The sequence below is a fragment of the Ranitomeya variabilis genome, chromosome 1 (assembly GCF_051348905.1).
Source record: "Ranitomeya variabilis isolate aRanVar5 chromosome 1, aRanVar5.hap1, whole genome shotgun sequence".
Classification (NCBI taxonomy): domain Eukaryota; kingdom Metazoa; phylum Chordata; class Amphibia; order Anura; family Dendrobatidae; genus Ranitomeya; species Ranitomeya variabilis.
Window position 1 is genome coordinate 17,396,722 of NC_135232.1, and position 6,000 is coordinate 17,402,721.

The window sequence follows — 6,000 nt, forward strand, 5'->3', positions numbered from 1 at the left end:
CAGCATGCTCTAAGCGCAAAAAAAAGGTTGATAAATCTGTCACCATTGGTACTTTACAGCCTAAGTTCATTTTGTCTGTTACCCTGATTTGTTCCCTGTCATCTTACCCGGTTAATGCTTTTGTAGATTCAGGTGCTGCCCTGAGTCTTATGGATTGGTCATTTGCCAGGTGCTGTGGTTTTGATTTGGAGCCTTTAAAATTCCCTATTCCACTAAGGGGAATTGATTCTACACCATTGGCTTCGAATAGACCTCAGTACTGGACACAAGTGACCATGTGCATGACTCCTGTTCATCAGGAGGTGATTCGCTTTCTTGTATTGCATAATTTGCATGATGTTGTCGTGTTGGGTCTACCATGGTTGCAGACTCATAATCCAGTCCTGGATTGGAAAGCTATGTCTGTGTCAAGTTGGGGTTGTCAGGGAATTCATGGTGACGCTCCTGTGGTGTCAATTGCTTCGTCCACTCCTTCTGAAGTCCCTACGTTTTTGTCAGACTACCAGGATGTATTTGAGGAGCCCAAACTCAATTCTCTACCTCCTCATAGGGACTGTGATTGTGCTATAGAGTTGATTCCTGGTAGTAAGTTTCCTAAGGGACGACTTTTCAATTTATCTGTGCCGGAACATGCTGCCATGCGGAGTTATATAAAGGAGTCTTTGGAGAAGGGACATATTCGCCCGTCCTCATCCCCTCTTGATGCAGGATTCTTTTTGTGGCTAAGAAGGATGGTTCCCTGAGACCTTGTATTGATTATCGCCTTTTGAATAAAATCACAGTCAAATTTCAGTATCCTTTGCCATTGTTAACTGATTTGTTCGCTCGCATTAAGGGGTCTAGTTGGTTCACCAAGATAGATCTTCGTGGTGCGTATAACCTTGTGCGTATAAAACAGGGTGACGAATGGAAAACTGCATTTAATACGCCTGAAGGCCATTTTGAGTACTTGGTGATGCCTTTTGGACTTTCTAATGCTCCTTCAGTCTTTCAGTCCTTTATGCACGACATCTTCCGTGAATATCTGGATAAGTTTATGATTGTGTATCTAGATGATATTCTGGTTTTTTCGGATGATTGGGAGTCTCATGTTAAGCAGGTCAGGATGGTCTTTCAGGTCCTGCGTGACAATGCTTTATTTGTGAAGGGCTCAAAATGTCTTTTTGGAGTCCAGAAGATTTCTTTTTTGGGTTTCATTTTTTCTCCTTCTACTATTGAGATGGACCCAGTCAAGGTTCAGGCTATTCATGACTGGACGCAGCCTACATCTGTTAAGAGTCTTCAGAAGTTCTTGGGTTTTGCTAATTTTTACCGTCGCTTCATAGCTAATTTTTCTGGTGTTGTTAAGCCTTTGACGGATTTGACCAAGAAAGGTTCTGATGTTACTAATTGGTCCTCTGCGGCTGTGGAGGCCTTTCGGGAGCTGAAGCGTCGGTTTTCTTCGGCTCCGGTCTTATGTCAGCCAGATGTCTCACTTCCCTTCCAGGTGGAGGTTGATGCTTCCGAGATTGGAGCGGGGGCTGTTTTGTCACAGAGAAGCTCCGATGGCTCTGTGATGAAGCCATGTGCTTTCTTTTCAAGAAAGTTTTCGCCTGCCGAGCGGAATTATGATGTCGGTAATCGGGAGCTTTTGGCTATGAAGTGGGCATTTGAGGAGTGGCGACATTGGCTCGAGGGAGCTAATCATCGTGTGGTGGTCATGACTGATCACAAGAATTTGATTTATCTCAGGTTCACCGGCTACCTCTAGTTGTGTTGGATAGGTTCAGATTTGCGATCAGTCCAGTTACCATCTCCGTAGAGCTAGTTTTAAGTTTATTCACTTGCTGGTCTATTTGTGATCCTCAGCCACTAAGGATCATTACAGTACAGCCGGCCATCAAAGTGTTAATTGCATGGCAGAAGCAGGAGAAAAGAAGCCTTGAGAATTTTTTTTTTTTTGTTGTTGCCGTGTGTCTAGCTGCTGTGGCTAGCTTCTCTCCTCCTCTTAATCTTGGTGTGGCTCTGAGTTCAGCTGCTGACATGGATGTCCAGAGCTTGGCTTCCAGTCTGGATCATCTTGCTGCTAGGGTTCAAAGTATTCAAGATTTTGTTGTTCACAGTCCTATGTCTGAGCCTAGAATCCCTATTCCGGAGTTGTTTTCTGGAGATAGATCTAGGTTCCTGAATTTTAGGAACAATTGTAAGTTGTATCTTTCTTTGAAATCTCGTTCCTCTGGTGATTCCGTTCAGCAAGTTAAAATTATCATTTCTTTTTTGCGCGGTGACCCTCAAGATTGGGCTTTTGCATTGGCGCCAGGGGATCCTGCATTGCTTAGTGTGGATGCGTTTTTTCTGGCCCTTGGATTGCTCTATGAGGAACCTAATCTTGAGAACCAGGCTGAAAAAGCGTTATTGGCCCTCTCGCAGGGGCAAGATGAAGCAGAGGTGTACTGCCAGAAATTTCGGAAATGGTCGGTGCTTACTCAGTGGAATGAGTGTGCCCTGGCTGCAAATTTCAGAGAAGGTCTTTCTGAAACCATTAAAAATGTCATGGTGGGGTTCCCTACGCCTGCAGGTCTGAATGAGTCAATGACTCTGGCCATTCAGATTGATCGGCGTTTGCGGGAGCGCAAACCTGTGCACCATTTGGCGGTGTCTTCTGAACAGACACCTGAATCTATGCAATGTGACAGAATTCTGACCAGAAGTGAACGGCAAAGTTATAGACGGCAAAATGGGTTGTGCTTTTACTGTGGTGACTCAGCTCATGTTATCTCAGCATGCTCTAAGCGCAAAAAAAGGTTGATAAATCTGTCACCATTGGTACTTTACAGCCTAAGTTCATTTTGTCTGTTACCCTGATTTGTTCCCTGTTATCTTACCCGGTTAATGCTTTTGTAGATTCAGGTGCTGCCCTGAGTCTTATGGATTGGTCATTTGCCAGGCGCTGTAGTTTTGATTTGGAGCCTTTAAAATTCCCTATTCCACTAAGGGGAATTGATTCTACACCATTGGCTTCGAATAGACCTCAGTACTGGACACAAGTGACCATGTGCATGACTCCTGTTCATCAGGAGGTGATTCGCTTTCTTGTATTGCATAATTTGCATGATGTTGTCGTGTTGGGTCTACCATGGTTGCAGACTCATAATCCAGTCCTGGTTTGGAAAGCTATGTCTGTGTCAAGTTGGGGTTGTCAGGGAATTCATGGTGACGCTCCTGTGGTGTCAATTGCTTCGTCCACTCCTTCTGAAGTCCCTACGTTTTTGTCAGACTACCAGGATGTATTTGAGGAGCCCAAACTCAATTCTCTACCTCCTCATAGGGACTGTGATTGTGCTATAGAGTTGATTCCTGGTAGTAAGTTTCCTAAGGGACGACTTTTCAATTTATCTGTGCCGGAACATGCTGCCATGCGGAGTTATATAAAGGAGTCTTTGGAGAAGGGACATATTCGCCCGTCCTCATCCCCTCTTGGTGCAGGATTCTTTTTGTGGCTAAGAAGGATGGTTCCCTGAGACCTTGTATTGATTATCGCCTTTTGAATAAAATCACAGTCAAATTTCAGTATCCTTTGCCATTGTTAACTGATTTGTTCGCTCGCATTAAGGGGTCTAGTTGGTTCACCAAGATAGATCTTCGTGGTGCGTATAACCTTGTGCGTATAAAACAGGGTGACGAATGGAAAACTGCATTTAATACGCCTGAAGGCCATTTTGAGTACTTGGTGATGCCTTTTGGACTTTCTAATGCTCCTTCAGTCTTTCAGTCCTTTATGCACGACATCTTCCGTGAATATCTGGATAAGTTTATGATTGTGTATCTGGATGATATTCTGTTTTTTTCGGATGATTGGGAGTCTCATGTTAAGCAGGTCAGGATGGTCTTTCAGGTCCTGCGTGACAATGCTTTATTTGTGAAGGGCTCAAAATGTCTTTTTGGAGTCCAGAAGATTTCTTTTTTGGGTTTCATTTTTTCTCCTTCTACTATTGAGATGGACCCAGTCAAGGTTCAGGCTATTCATGACTGGACGCAGCCTACATCTGTTAAGAGTCTTCAGAAGTTCTTGGGTTTTGCTAATTTTTACCGTTGCTTCATAGCTAATTTTTCTGGTGTTGTTAAGCCTTTGACGGATTTGACCAAGAAAGGTTCTGATGTTACTAATTGGTCCTCTGCGGCTGTGGAGGCCTTTCGGGAGCTGAAGCGTCGGTTTTCTTCGGCTCCGGTCTTATGTCAGCCAGATGTCTCACTTCCCTTCCAGGTGGAGGTTGATGCTTCCGAGATTGGAGCGGGGGCTGTTTTGTCACAGAGAAGCTCCGATGGCTCTGTGATGAAGCCATGTGCTTTCTTTTCAAGAAAGTTTTCGCCTGCCGAGCGGAATTATGATGTCGGTAATCGGGAGCTTTTGGCTATGAAGTGGGCATTTGAGGAGTGGCGACATTGGCTCGAGGGAGCTAAGCATCGTGTGGTGGTCTTGACTGATCACAAGAATTTGATTTATCTCGAGTCGGCCAAGCGGCTGAATTCCAGACAGGCTCGTTGGTCCTTGTTTTTCTCTCGTTTTGATTTTGTGGTCTCGTACCTACCTGGTTCAAAGAATGTGAAGGCTGATGCTCTTTCTAGGAGTTTTGTGCCTGACTCTCCTGGAGATTCAGAGCCGGCTGGTATCCTTAGAGAAGGGGTGATTTTATCTGCCATCTCCCCAGATTTGCGACGTGTGCTGCAAGAGTTTGAGGCGGATAGACCTGACTGCTGTCCACCGGAGAGACTGTTTGTCCCGGATAGATGGACCAACAGAGTCATCTCCGAGGTTCATTCTTCGGTGTTGGTGGGCCATCCTGGAATATTTGGTACCAGAGACTTGGTGGCCAGGTCTTCCTTGTCGCGGGATGTGCGTTCCTTTGTGCAGTCTTGTGGAATTTGTGCTCGGGCTAAGCCTTGCTGTTCTCGTGCCAGTGGTTTGCTGTTACCTTTGCCTGTCCCGAAGAGGCCTTGGACGCACATTTCCATGGATTTTATTTCAGATCTCCCTGTCTCTCAGAGAATGTCTGTCATCTGGGTGGTGTGTGATCGTTTTTCTAAGATGGTCCATTTGGTGCCCTTGCCTAAGTTGCCTTCCTCCTCCGAGTTGGTTCCACTGTTTTTTCAAAATGTGGTTCGTTTGCACGGGATTCCTGAGAACATTGTTTCTGACAGAGGATCCCAGTTTGTGTCTAGATTTTGGCGGACCTTTTGTGCTAAATTGGGCATTGATTTGTCTTTTTCGACGGCCTTCCATCCTCAGACGAATGGCCAAACCGAGCGAACTAATCAGACCTTGGAGACTTATTTAAGATGTTTTGTTTCTGCTGATCAGGACGACTGGGTTACTTTTTTGCCGTTGGCCGAGTTTGCCCTTAATAATCGGGCTAGTTCTGCTACTTTGGTTTCTCCTTTTTTTTGTAATTCGGGGTTTCATCCTCGTTTTTCCTTGGGTCAGGTGGAGCCTTCTGACTGTCCTGGAGTGGATGTTGTGGTTGATAGGTTGTATCAGATTTGGAATCATGTGGTGGACAATTTGAAGTTGTCACAAGAGAAGGCTCAGCTCTTTGCCAACCGCCGTCGCTGTGTGGGTCCCCGACTTCGCGTTGGGGACTTGGTGTGGTTGTCTTCTCGCTTCGTTCCTATGAAGGTCTCCTCTCCTAAGTTCGAGTCTCGGTTTATCGGTCCTTATAAGATTCTGGAAGTCCTTGGCCCTGTGTCATTTCGTCTGGACCTCCCGGCATCATTTGCTATTCATAATGTGTTCCATCGCTCGTTGTTGCGGAGGTATGTGGTGCCTGTGGTTCCTCCGGTTGAGCCTCCTGCCCCGGTGCTGGTTGAGGGAGAATTGGAATACGTGGTGGAGAAGATCTTGGATTCTCGTATTTCTAGACGGAGGCTCCAGTATTTGGTTAAGTGGAAGGGCTATGGTCAGGAGGATAATTCTTGGGTTGTCGCCTCTGATGTTCATGCGGCCGATTTGGTTCGTGTCTTCCA